The sequence below is a fragment of the Microtus ochrogaster genome, chromosome 1 (genome assembly GCF_000317375.1).
Source record: "Microtus ochrogaster isolate Prairie Vole_2 chromosome 1, MicOch1.0, whole genome shotgun sequence".
In the NCBI taxonomy this organism is placed as follows: Eukaryota; Metazoa; Chordata; class Mammalia; order Rodentia; family Cricetidae; genus Microtus; species Microtus ochrogaster.
In genome coordinates, this window is record NC_022009.1 from 86,351,288 (window position 1) to 86,366,311 (window position 15,024).

The following is a 15,024-nucleotide window of genomic DNA, read 5'->3' on the forward strand; positions in this document are numbered from 1 at the left end:
TATGTACATATATATACACATACACACAATTTATATACTAAATTATTAGCCATAATTTTTGGAACAAATGGTTTATGAATGTGACAAAGTGATTTTTTTCTGCAATTGATTTAACTCTTGTGACATGCTGTCCCAACTACCATGAGAGGACCCAGCATGCATCCAAACTAGGCTCTCTGATTTGCCTTTGAGTCTCACAGAATCTGATATATTACTGGAAGAAGAAAAAAAACTTTTAAAGATAATAAATTATTGTGAATTTGGGCAATTATAAATAAATAAATCAATGAAGAGGATACGACATTTAACTCTGATCTTATTTCAGTGAGCATGAGAAGCATACAAGTGACTTTGACACCAGGACTCTCTCTTGTGTATCCATCATGACTCTGAAGTTGTTTAAGAGGATGGATATTTGTCTCTCTGGTTATGGGAAAGGAAGGAATAATGTAGTTTGAATAGTGACTAAAAGAGTTTGCCATAAGCCCAGGCAACTCCTCCAGGTAACTTTCCAGCAAGCAGGAAAAAAAGACAACCATAAGCCAGAAAAGCATCTTCATATAAAGACTGAAAAGTGATGCCTAATTCTGTAACCATCCTATGTATTCACCCAAAGGAAGATGGAACGAGTAGGTGGTAGCAATATTTTTGACAAATACATTCAATCTTTAAAGAAAAAGAGAAAAATAGACAGCAGAAGAAACTCATTATTATTTCCTGTATATATAAATAGATGAGAGAAAAAGAGGAAAAGGACTAAAGAAAAAAATTATAAACAGAAAAGCCACCTTCTGGCACATCAGGTTCATAATAAAATTGACTTAGTCACATGACCTTCTGATATAAGAAGACAGAAATTTAAAAATATTGAAAACACAGGAGAAAAATGTTTGTTGGTCTGACTGAGGTTGTCAAAATCTTGGCAATGAATGTATGTTTATTACATATGTTGAAAGATATATTTTCACAAATCTTTGTGAGTGAAAGGTTTTGAGGAGTTTTTAAGACAAATCATATCTACTTCCTTTGATGTGAATCTCTTTCCCTGCAAAGTACCAAAGAAATAGAATTAAACCAAGTCTGCTAAGAACAAAAATTACTTAGCTGTCCAGTGCTCAAGTCATTTATAGCAAAAAAGAAACAACTGGACCCACTTGTAATTGGTATCCACTGGTATGCCTTCATTTGAAACAGAGTCTTAATGACTGCCAGTCAAGCTAACACTTCACAAACAAGAGGATGCTGAGACCAGGGCACAACATGGGCTCCAGTAGTGCCCTTTTCTCAACTCTTCACACTTGCCTACTCTTTCCTTTCGGTACAGATAAACATCCTTTCCCAACTGCCATATCATTTTACTTAACATTTGTAGGCCAAAAGTGGGGTATAATTTTTTGGTAACTTCATCTCTTAAAATTTGACATCATTTATCTTCTCACAGAGCCCATACACTTCCTTGTGGCCAAGTATTTTAATTATGCCCTTCGCATCTGAGTACAAATCCTTGAGTTGTCATAAATTTCTTTGAAGCTCTATGTACATAAAATAAAAAAGATGAGAACATTCCTCTGTTTTCTAGTGTATTTAGTGTAACAAGTGAATGAGCCTATTTCTCTGTAGGCACTCCTGAACTTACTTGGGTGTTATCTTAAAATTCTCAATAAAAGCCTAATAAACTTGAAAATCATATTCTATAACTATGAAATGAAAATTAAATTATAACTCCAAGATAATGGATACGAGTTTATATAATTAAATTAATTTTAAAGGGACACTCTGTCTTCAAACCCTTATGGCACAAATGTGCCTCAATTAACAATTAGACTTCAGAACCGACAAAAAGACTTTGAATATCTGCATTTCCCTTAGCAAAATTATCATAATGTGAGATGTCTACATCTGACAATATTTGTTTTATAAAATTAAAGTTTAATTTATCTATTTTTTGTTTTATTTCATATTTAATCCAGACTTTTAGTTTTTGATTGGCTCCTTGCTTTCTCAAAGTGATTAATCTCCTATGCTTGATGTATGTACTTCTTACTGATGATATCATCATAAAGGTCATAAAAAGTCTTTAGGTCTCAACCACTTCACCATTTCGAATGTGTTTCAGCTTATAATGTGTAGTTGGGGAAATGCCTCTCTCCTGTCTTTGGGGATGTTCTCTGATAGAACACAGGGTCACTTAGAGTAGCCAATAAAATGTTGTCTTCTGGAGAAGCCATGTATTGTTTTTATTTTGCCTAGGAACAAGCTATGGATGGGTCTAGTAGAATTTTACCTTCATTTTCGTTGCCATTGTCATTTCTCAAACAGTAAGTGAGGTTTACAATCAAACAATAGAAGCAAAGGAACCCAGGAGAACATGTGCCAAGTTTAGCAGGGTGAATCCACCAAAGAGAAAACTGTTGAACTTCCAAGCAATGTTTTAAGATGAATCCCAGCATGTGTCCTCAATAATGCTAGTAGTGAGGAAAGGGAGCCATTGCTGTATGTTGTCATCCTCAGCAGCCCGGGGAGTTTACCTAAGCTTTTATCGATCTCAACTCAGACCAAGTCTGGATTTGTGACTTTGCAACAGAAAATAATATAGAACTACATAGCATAATAAAGATACTTTAATGTAGGTTTTATTATGAAGGTGAAGAGAAAAAGCCACAAAAAAAATAAATAAAAATGAAACCAAACAGAAATAGAAAAGCTTTCTTCCTTTCTTTCTTTCTTTCTTTCTTTCTTTCTTTCTTTCTTTCTTTCTTTCTTTCTCTCTCTCTCTCTTTCCTTCCTATCTATCTATCTATCTATCTATCTATCATCTATCATCTTTATTCCTCTCCTTTTCCACAATTCTTACTCTTTATACATCTTCTCCAATCCAAGAACAGACAAGCACCTTTTCATATGCATTTTGTCTTATTTGAAAATTTAATATTTTCAGTTTTCTAGTAAAAGGAATTTTGTGAATCTCAACTAAATATACAGCAGTCTGATACAGCTTTCATTTACACCAAGATAAACAGATTAAATGACTTAATTTTAATAACTTATTCTCTGTACAAACCTTGATAAATATTTCATAGTCAGTCAAACGTTTATAGAGTCCATATTAGGCATGATATGATGTAACCATAGAATACAACTTATTTCTACATTGTTTTATTTGAAATATTCATGAATTAATCTAGACAGTGTTTAAATAAAAATAGGATGGACTAGAATTGACAAGCATAAATAAAAGCTATGGACACGTGCCAGACAGTCCAAATGAGAGGATTCATCTAGTTGTTTGTGTCAGGGGTCAAAGGAGAAGATGGTGAAGTACATGATTTGTGTTTCATTAAAAATATTTCATCAGAAAAAATAAAAATAAGAAAAATTTGTGGAATATGGCATGGAAATATGGGGATATGGCATGGAAAGAGGACAAGCACAGGTAAATGCAGAAGAACTGGTAGGAAGATGGTTAGAAGCTATTTTCTTGTTGGTTGGTGTACAGCTGTAGGGAAATTTTCAGTGGTGGGATTGGCAGTATCTGAAGGAACCTCAAAAATCTGAGCAGGCCTCTGTATTATGAAAGGAAGAGGGCTCCAAGCAGCCAGTGTTAGAAACTGGGCAGTTGCTGTATCAACTTCCTTCACCTTAAAGGGTTCTAAAGTAATTGCTAGCTTGAACAACTCTAGCAGCAGGCTTTAGGACGCTAAGCTGAGGATTAAAACATTTCTAGAAAAAAAAGTCTTGTTATTTGCTTCAAGTGTCTCTCTTCCCGTGATTTCTAACATTTAACTGCCTCTTGTTTCTCAGGATTTCTCCCACCGAACAGATAGGATTAGATGATGAAATGAGAGTCCTGCCTCTCTCTTCCTTATTCTCCTCCTGTATTCTCATCTTATTTCCTACTTCGGCAATACTGATATTTGCCCTGTGTCTCCTTCTACATTTGGATCCTACACCCTATTCTTGTATTCTGTACCTTCGCATATACTTGCATTCCGTTTTTTATTCTTGTTCCCTCTTATTCATGAATCTTTCTCTGATATTTTACTTTACTGATATGTTCTCTTCTTATATCCAACTTTTGTATCTTACTACTTTATTCTGCATCTCTGTTTGACTTCTTCATTTTACTCCTGCATCGAATTCCAGCAACCTATTTCTGAATCCTATCCCCAACATCCTACACCCACAATAAAATTATTAAATAGGTGATGTATCCCCACTAGATTTATACATGGAAAAAAGTGGCTAACTCTGAATCTAGATTTCATTTCTGATCTCAGAAAAAAAATTAATTGACTTTGAAAAAAGTACAATACAAATGAAGCCTTCTCACCCATTTGATTATTCTCATCCTGGCTTACTCCACTGTGTTGACATTGCGGTCTAATCCTGCTTCTCAAGTCTGCAGGTATTTTTTTTTCTTTTTTTACTAATGCTGGCATTAGCTGTCCACTCTGCATACAATACTAGACACATTAAAATTAAAATAAATGTAATTATTACTTGCAGCAAATCATGGATTTGAGTTAAACTCCTGCAAGCTAGGCTGCAATTAAGTTAGAGTGTCCTGATGGCTTTAATCTAAAAGGGGTAACATCAGAAATTATTGTTGAGTTGCCAAATAGGCAGAGTATCATTGAGAAGGCTTTGTCCTATTAGAGTAGTTAATTTGACTCTGCTAGACTTTTCCTGGTGCACTATCTTTGTTACACTTTGTTGTGTAGAAAATTTGTATTTGATATATGTCAGGCACTGCTCTCATCATAGTGACTCGAGGCAATTAAAAGCAAGTAATAGAAGGCCAGGCAATATAAGTATATAAAGAGGTAAATACAAAATTGCTGGATGCCAAAAGACAACACTACAAAAATAAGATATGAGGTAATAAGGAATTGATAGTATGTTCAGACTGTTTTTGATCAAATAATTAATAATTACAGAGTTTTTGGAAGACTGAATTATCAGATAGAGAGGTACACCAAAATCCCATCTGTTAGTACAAGTTACTACAACAAAATACCTCATACTGAATGGTTGATAAATAACAGTAATCTATTCCTTGCAATTCTTGGTATAGGTTGTCATCTCTTACATACTAAACAAATGGAAGGAGGGTAGTGAATCTCTGAGGTCCATATAGGGGACACAAATCCTCTTCATCTCCCTTATCTCTGCTGAGTCCTCTCCTCTTTTTTTTTTTTTTGCACCTAGAAGGTAAGATTTCAACATGAGCCTATTGTGAGGATATACTTTTCCACAACAATGGCAGTGATAAGGTACATTTTCTGTTCTCTGAACAGTCTTCTACATCTATTTGCCCAAATACATGGCCTAAACAACTTAAAGAATTAATTTTGATGCAAAGTTTTAGAGTTTGGTCTGTGGTTCCTTGGGCACATATGTTTTGACAATAACATCGTGGTGGTAGTGATCTATGGCAATATGTGGTCGCCTCATAGCATACAAGAAGCAGAGATCAAAATGGGACTGGGTACAAAATATAATATTTAAAAGGCACATATTGCATATCCCATGACCTACTTCTAAACTTAAGCTTCCTAGACCTTTTGCCAAACATTTCCAGGACCAAAAGGTTCCTGGGAACCTTTATGGTGACATTTAAAATCCAAGCCATAAAATCATTTCATAAAGGGGTTAAGAGTTAATGAACTCTCCTCCAGAGATGAGAGCATACCCCTCATTCATGTTTTAGTTCTCCAAATACCATTGACTGTCACTGTATGCTATACCTGTTTTACAGCATTGAGATACTACAATGAATAGAACTAAGACCTCTGCTCTCATGTCATTTTCAGGCTAGAAGTACAGCTATATAAATGAGTAAAAAGCATAATAAAGATAATATTTTTATATTATATAAAATAAAGATGTTATATTAAATGGTAGAGACAAATTAAGTATAATGTGTGAGTCCCCTCTGTATGCTGTTAATACCATTGTTTAGTAAAGAAACTGGCTTGGCCTGATAGGGTAGAACAGAGATAGGTGGAGGTAACTAAACTAAATGTGGGGAGGAAGAAGGCAGAGACAGAAAGAAGTCATGTAGCCCCACCAGAAACTGATGGCAGAACTTTAGCTGGTTAGCCACAGCCACATGGCAATACACAGATTAATAGAAATGGGTTAAATTAATGTATACAAGTTACCCAATAAGAAGCTAGAGTTAATGGGCCAAGCAATGATTTTTATTAATACAGTTTATGTGTGATTATTTCGGGTCTGAGCTGTCAGGTGGCCAGGAAACAAACAAGCAGCCTTTTGACAACATAAGCACAACAATATGGATTTGTGACTTGAAGCACAAATTTTTGGGCCACCCCAAAGAGAACAGTCAGGCAGATTTCACTGAGAAACACATTTAGCAAAGACGAAAAATGGTAAGGATGTTTTGTATCCAGTAAAATCTAAGTGATCCATACCTCTCTTTCCTCACCAAGGAAGGCTGGGGTCCTATATGCAAGATTTAACAAATTGGCAAAACAATATGTGCTGTAGGAGTGCCTTCTGCTCCTTCAGCCAATAGCCGCTGAAATACCAGCCCACTGGGGCATGGTCTATTTTTCTTTAAAAAAGAGCGGCAAGCCTCGGCTTACTCTCTTGATTCTGGCACTTGGTTCCAACTCCAAAACCAGCTCTATAAATTTAGAAATATGATTTAGTATATTCCAGAGCTCCATACTTACAGAACCTATTCAGTTTTCTTGATAGTCCCTATTGAGTAGTTATTTTTCTATCTGCCAATATTTAATAGTGAGTCATCTATAATAATCAATCTTGTAGTCATGTTAGGTAGGTTTTCTAGATATATAGAGATATATTTCAGTTAGATATGTATTCTTCAAATACATATCTTTCAGAGGCCTTCAGAATATGGCATTTAAAAATTTTAAAAACTTAGGACTTTTCATGACCATGAGACACATCTGCTTCTGGCAGCACCAATTACTTCAAGAGTAGCATGGGCATTAAATAGGCTTCTCATGGACTTTGCTATCATTTGGGCAAAAAAATGTTCTTGCCTGAACAGCTTGATAGTATGCTATGTGAACTGGGCAGGCCGTACTGACAGAGAAATGATTATTAAGCTTGTCTCAAGGTGAGATGATCCTTCAGGGTTCTTGTTTCATGAAAGAGTCTGAAAGACATTTGGCAGGACAAAGAAGAAAGTGACTGACAAACTGCCAATGCAGGTTAAACTGTCTATGAAATTTCCTGCTTCATGGAAAAGTTTGTTGAATACTATGGGCTTGTGCGCTGAAGATGGATGCCCCAATGGTACAGAAGAACTTTGAGTGAGTGTCGAGTTAGCATGAAGTCTCTGACAATTCTAGAGTTTTAGAAGTTGCTTACAATGCTCCTCCTGTTTACTAGGTTAATATTATGTCCTTCTGGAGTCTTTGATGGAGTTGAACAATAGTTAGAAAGTTGATATAAATATTGTAACTATAATTCTTACTTGATAACTATTTTATTATACTTAAATTTACTATGTTAAAGACAAATCCTTGATGTGGGAGTTCCCTGTGTATGCTGATTAATAAAGAAACTGCCTTGGACCTGTGCAGGGAATACAGATAGGCAGGAAAGGCTAAACTGAATGCTGGGAGAAAGAAGGGTGGAGAGAAGCCATGGAACCCTCACCAGAGACAGACATGCCAAAACTTTGTTGGTAAGCCACTGTCATGGAATAATACACAGATTAATGGAGATTGGTTAAATTAATTTGTAAGAGTTAGCCAATAAGAAGCAGTGATTTAATTAATACAGTTTCTGTGTTAATATTTTGAGGATGAGCAGCAGGGAACAAATAAGTAGTCTCTTAGTACAGAGGTCAGAGGATAACTGAAATTCTGAAACCAGAATTAGCTATACAGTGAGACTCTCTATGATGCAAATCAAACAAAATAAAAGCAAATCAATGAAAAATCTGCACTGAAGTGAGAATAATCACCAAGGAAGCATGGAAACCAAGCAGCACTAGATAGCAGGAACACAAAGGCGTTGCATAAGAATACCTTGGGTGGGAAGAAAGCTGTTAATGATCCAGCTGATATATTTTTGCCAGTGTTTCTACAATTATGCTCATTTTAGCATGCATGTGAAAGCATGTATATATATCTGTGTGTATGTGTGTAGTACATGCATACACTGTGAGTATGTATGAGTCAGAGAACTGCTATCATTTTTCATTTTATTCCTTTGACACAAAAATACCTTACTGTCTCTGGTGCCTAGAACTAGACTGGAAACTAGCATATCCCAACAGTCCTCCCTCTAGTCTTATTAGAAGAATTCCTAGAATTTTATGGAAGTGAGTTCTGAGGATTTGCATTTTGGTCCTTATTCTTGTTAGGAAGCACTCTTATCTGCTGAAAAATCCCCCAATGTACAACTAGACTGCTAATATCCAATCTATATTTTCTTACCTTTTTGCTCCCCATAATTCCTACTACATTTCATTTTTTTAAGATTTCAAATTCTAGAAAGAACTAAAAATTTACATATAGAATTTCAAAATCTATTCTTGCCTCAAGTGAGGAAAGAGACTCCTTGGCTTGATTAGTGGGAGTTTTCTACTGAGCTTTCTAGAGTAAGAATGATCCTTAGATTTTAGATAGCAGGTGATAACATTAACTAAATTGCTTTGTGCTTAGAGCTTAACTCTGTCACTACATCAGGAAGTTTAAAACTTGAAATTAAAATGACTGATTTCAATTGTATGGAAATTATGGTCCTAATATAGACTGTAAAATTCATCCCAGTATTTTGATTTTTTCAATTATAACACTCTTCATTGTAATTTTGTATATAGTAATATACTATATATTTTATGGTATACTTGTATTATAAGAACTATTTAAAGAACACTGTTTTCCATTTTATGCTCTATAAATTTCCCTCTGAAATATCTGACCTCCAAAACAATAATGCAAGGAACATAAATCACAAAATGTTGCCATGATTTACATGAGTCACTATCATTTTTCTGTTGATCTTAAAAGTTTTGTTAACCTTCTCAAGTCTGTATTGTCCTGCTTTTCACTGGAGACTCTGAGATTGTGGCAATCTGAGCCCTTCTATAATAACTTTCTGAAGAATGTCAAAAAATCTATTAAAGCATTGGAAAGAGTTGTATGGAGAAACAGAGAACAACTTAAGGGGTTCCTCTGTGTGAGTCTTCAGCAGCTGGTGTGTGTGCTGCATTAATAATCATGACAACACAGGATGGAGCCATGGTGTCAGGGCAATGGAAGAAAACCATTCTTTTCTAAATGTTTGGAGACTCCCTTCAATTGTAAATATATGACCATTTTTCATCATTTATTTACAAGTGTAAATATTTCTTTCTTGATTCTCTTAGAGATCTCTTTTTTTGGTTCATTTAGCATATTATAGTATTTTGAATCATGCCTTTCTTTCTTTAAAGACATTTGTGGATACAGAGGCAAGCTGGTGACCTGCTTGATTCTACAATGCTCCAGGAGACCCTCATAATCTAGTCTTCTTAATTGCTTCTCTTAGTTTCCTAGATGATTATTTTTGACTTGTTTAATTTAAACTTGAGATGGATGGACTTAGAATGAATAATACACCAAGGTCACTGCAACACAGAAAGAAAAAGCTTCTCATCTCTTTTATGCAGATCCTAACCTATAATGTATACATGTGAACAAATTACATATGTGTAGAAAAGAGACCAAAATGGAAATATGTGTTTTATGGAGCACGGGCAGGCAAACGTACAAATGAGTCATTAAGGAGATATACAAAAATGTGTTTTTAGTTTCAACTTTGTTACAGTTTAACATTTTGTATTGGATAGTGTTTAAAAACGTAATTGATGATAAAAGTGTAAAACCCAAAGTGAAAGAATTGGCTTTAGAATTATCATTCTAACTATTCAGAAGTGTGCTATGATGGATCACATTTAAGTGGCTACATCAATTTAGCTGTGGTATTTTTTATGTTCATCACAATAAAAGTGACTCCTCAATACCATTTCCTTTGAATAGCAGGAAGAAGATTTTCTGTTAAGTTCTCTATATCTTGCTACTTCCAGATTTAAGCACACAATGAGTGACCACAGCCACCATTTTGTTCACTTGAGTTGAACATACCAGTGTCAGCCCCAAGTGAATGCTCTGACAGTTCTCCTGAAGGGGCTCACCAGTATCTGATCAACACACTCAATAGCAATTAGCAATTGTCCATCTTTTGGAAAAATGATGTTAAATTGCCTTTCCTATACATTCAAATTCCATTTTCAGGGATAAACTTTTTTTTTTCATAATCGTTATTTTTAGAGAGACTACATATTCCCCTAGATTATAAGATTCATTTTTCCATTTTATTTTGGCAAAATATCTATATAAAATTACTGAAAAATGCAAAAGGTCATATTTTGGAAATTATATATTTATGAAATTAAGAATGTGAAATCAAATGAAAATGAAATTTTGCCTAAATATTACCAGAAAGTCAAGAAGCAGAAAAACTGACAGGCACTCCAGAATACTAGTGTTTTCTGAATATGGAGCTCTAATGTTATCTTTTATTTGATGTGTTTTAAAAATCTAGTTGTATAAACATCATTTTGTATCTAGTCTGACTTTTTTTTTTACTTACTAACATCTTATTTTTCCTACTCAGTTAAACAGAATTATGTTTTGCTCTTTCCATCCCCATATTTGTTTCATAGATATTTCTCTAATGTGGGATAATCCATCTGCATGTTGTGAATATGTATTAATCTCATTGCTTGATTATAGGTCTGATTTGGACTATAGCAAGGCAGAAAAAGACTAGACAGGATAGCCAAACTGCCAAGCTGGAAACACAGAGAGGAAGAAGGGAGGAGTCGGAGGAGATGTCTGTGATGGTGGGGAAGGCATGCAGTCGGCTATAGTGTGTCCTCTGTTAGGCAGTTCACAGAGATGACTGCTGGTGCTCAGTTCGCTCTCTCCTTTTAATTTGCTTGATGACCTAGCTCATGAGATTGTGCCACTTACATTCAGTTAATCTTTCTGGAAACACCCTCATAGAGAACCTATAGTTGCATTTCCATAGTGATTCTAAATCTTGTCATGTTAACAATTAAAATTAACTATCACATGTTAGTTCTTCGCATTATTTATCTATTACAACTCTAATGCTAGCTATTGGAATACTCATTTATATACTTTTTATGTTATAAGTCTATCTTTGTCAGGGTTTCTACTGCTGTGATGACCAAAAAGCAAGTTAGGTGGGGCTGGAGAGATTGTTCAGCACTCAAGAGCACTGAGTGCTCTTCCAGAGGGCCAGGGTTCAATTTCAGTTCCCAAAACCCACATGGCTGCTCACAACTGTCTGAAACTTCAGTTCCAGGGAACCTGACACCATCACACAAACACATGTGCAGGCAAAACAGCAAGGCACATAAAAAATTAATTTTAATATAGTTCTACATAGGAAGGAGAAAAAGACAAGATCTTCTGAGTAAATTGGGAGTGTGGGTGTCACAGGAATGGGTAGAAGAAGGGGGGGGAGAAACGTGAGCAAAGAAAAAAACGTTTAAAAAAAGCAGATGGTACCGACTACAGGTATTCATTGCTCTCTGCTTCCTAATTACAGAGGAAAAGTCATCATCCACCTCCTCAAGCTCTTCCTACATGGCTTTCCTATCCTAACCTTGAACTTTGAGACAGAGCACATCTTCCTCCCTTCCACTGCCTTTGTTGTGTATTTTATCACAGCAACAGAAAAAGTAGCAAATATGATGCCTAAGATCTGAAAAGCTTAATGGGAAATATTTTGGAAGTAAATATTTCTGGACCCTCCACTGGACAGGTTAATGTCAGTGTGACAGAAGCTAAAGTCATCTGAGAGGCGGAAGCCTCAATTGAGAAAGTGTCTTCATAAGGTCCGGCTGCACGCAAGCTTATAGGGAGTTTTCTTTTCTCTTTCTTTTTTAAAAAATACTTCATTTTTTTAAAAGGAAATAAATTATCTTTTTTCATTTTACATACCAATCCGAGTTCCCACTCCCTCCCTTTCTCCCATTCCTTTCACCTTCCCCCCTCCAAACACACACCCCCAATCTACTCCTCAGAGAGGATAAGGCACATTGGTAATTTGGGGCCAGAGAAGGTTCTGTGAGCAATTCACTTGCCACCAAGCCTGAAAACATAAGTTTGCCCTACAAATCAAGATTGTGGAAGGAGAGAACTAACTCTATCAAATTTTCCTTCTGACTTCTGCAGAAACACACCACCAAATAATAAATTTAAAAATAAATGAAAAGATTTTGGGAACAAAATAATTCTTTAGTGTGTCTCTTTTTATGTGAGCCCATGTGTCTTAGTTTGTACATGTGTTCTCGGGAGTGTGAGCAAGCAAGTATATCATGCAGCACAAGTGGAGGTCAGAGGACAACACAAGAGAGTCATTTCTCTCACCCACTTTGTTTTCAGGAAGAGCTTCTCTTGTTTCAGTTGACCTGTGTGCTCCAGGGGAGGTTATCCAAGAACTTCTGGGGGATTCATTGCTTACACCTCCCATCTCAACATTGGAGTATTGTGATTATGGAGAAATACTCTGTATTTAGCTTTTCCATGTAGTATCCATAATCAAATTCAGGTTGTCAGACATGGATGGCAAGCACATTTACCCCTGACAAATCTTTCCAGGCTAAAAATAAAATACTCATCATGTAGGTGATTCACATTAGATGAATAAGCATAGAATTTCACTGAGGTATTAAAGTTTATTTCATTTTAAGTGAATTTTTGAGTGATTTGAGCTGAATAAATGTTCTTTCTGCAGTTTATGGTGTTGTGCAAGCGTTGGTCCATCGTTTGAAGCTGATTTCAATTCAAGGAATTAAGGATCATTAATTTAGAATTGTTTTCACTTGAGGAAATTCAAATGTTCAAAGTAGTATAGCAAATCTTAGAATAGTTGTCCAAACTTAAGCTACAACACTGAACCTTAGCTTATTAGTAATGCAGAAAACTGTCATCAGGGAACCAAGATCAGAAAGGAATTGTGTCAAAAGTGAGAATGAGCTGAATGTAAATGAAGTCTGGGTCAAGAAAGACAACGCCAAGTGATGACTGCAGAGGCAGCAGTTCTCATTGGTTCTAGTCTCTGATTCTGCTGTCTTTTATAAGTTGGGACATGCACAATGTCTTCCTTGTGTGCTCATTGGTTTTGTTCAAAAATGTTATTGTGGAAGCTCAAGAAAATTTTATTCTTTGGGGAAGTAATTAACTTTTTTTCAAGACAGGGTTTCTCTGTGGTTTTGGAGCCTGTCCTGGAACTAGCTCTTGTAGACCAGGCTGGTCTCGAACTCACAGAGATACACCTGCCTCTGCCTCTGCCTCCCAAGTGCTGGGATTAAAGGCGTGCGCCACCACCGCCCGGCAGTAATTTACTTTTGAATGCTCGTATTATGACAGTTTTTTTTTTTTTCAGTTAACTTCTTGTATTATGTGAGACTTGATTAAGCAGAGATTGCTGTCAGGATTTTTATTTCTATGACACAGATTTGGCAAGATCTTTATTATAAGACTAAAAAATGGCAAGACACTAAAACGGTTTTTGTGAAATTTATTTTTTATCCTGAGATTGCCCCTTTCCAGTCATCTCTTTGGATATTCTCCCGTCCACTCATTACCAATCCAATACCTCATGTTCCCACTATCACCTGTTCCCAGTCCATCCAGAAGATTTCTTCTGTTTCCCTTCCCAAGGAAATTTTTGTGCCCCCCTTACACATGTCTTGTTATCTAGCTTTTCTGGGTCTGTGGATTGTAGCATGGTTATCCTTTACTTTACAGCTTGGATCTACTTATGAGTGAATATTCACAATGTTTGTCTTCTGGGTCTGGGTTATCTCACTCAAGATGATTTTTTTTCTAGTTCCATCTGTCTGTTTGCATTCAATTACTGCCCCCCCCCCGCCAGTGGAGCAATACACCAACGCATAAATATACCGCGTTTTCTTTATCCATTTTTCAGTTGAGGGGCATCTAGATTATTTCCATTGTAAATAAATAAATAAATCTGGTAGAAACATAGTTGAGCAAGTGCCCGTGTGGTATGATTCCACATCCTTTGGGTATATGCTCAACAGTGCTATTGCTGGTTACTTAGGTAGATCAATGTTCAATTTTCTGAGAAACTGCCATACTGATATCCAACATCACTGTACAAGTTTACCTAAACTCCAATCATCAGTAGAGGAGTGTTCCTCTTGCTCCACATCCTCTCTAGCATAAGCTGTCATTTGTGTTTTAGATTTACCATTCTGTAGGCTGCTCTTTTGTCCTATTGTTAGTGTCCTTTGCTTTCCAGAGGCTTCTTAGTTTCATGAGGTCCCATTTGTTAACTGTCAATCTCAGTGCCTGTGTTACTGGTATTATATTTAGGAAGTTGTCTCCCTTGCCAATGGGTTCAAGACTTCTTCACACTATCTTGTCTATCAGATTCAGTGTACCTGGATTTAAATTGTGTTCCTTGATCCACTGATTTGAGTTTTTTACAAGGTGATAGATATGGATATATTTGCATTCTCCTACATGTCTATAACCAGTTATGCCAGCACAATTTGTTGATGATACTTTCTTTATTCCATTGTATAATCTTGACTGACTGTCAAAGATTAGGTGTCCATAGGTGTGTGGATTTATGTTTGGGCATTCAATTTATATTTGATGCCATTCTACCACCTGTCTCTTTTAAAGCCCAATAGCATGTTGTTTTTTATTGATATAGCATTGTGGTAGTTTGAGATCAGGCATGGTGATACCTCCAGAAGTTCTTGTTTTAGCTATCTTGAGCTTTTTGTTTTTCCATGTAAATTGAGTATGCTATTTCAAGGTCTGTAAAGAATTGTGCTGAAATTTTAATGAGAATTTAATTAAATCTATAGATTGCTTTTGGAATTGAATTACCACTATGTAAAGGCAAATAATGAAAGAAATTAAAGACTTCCTAGAATTCAATGAAAATGAATGCACAGTA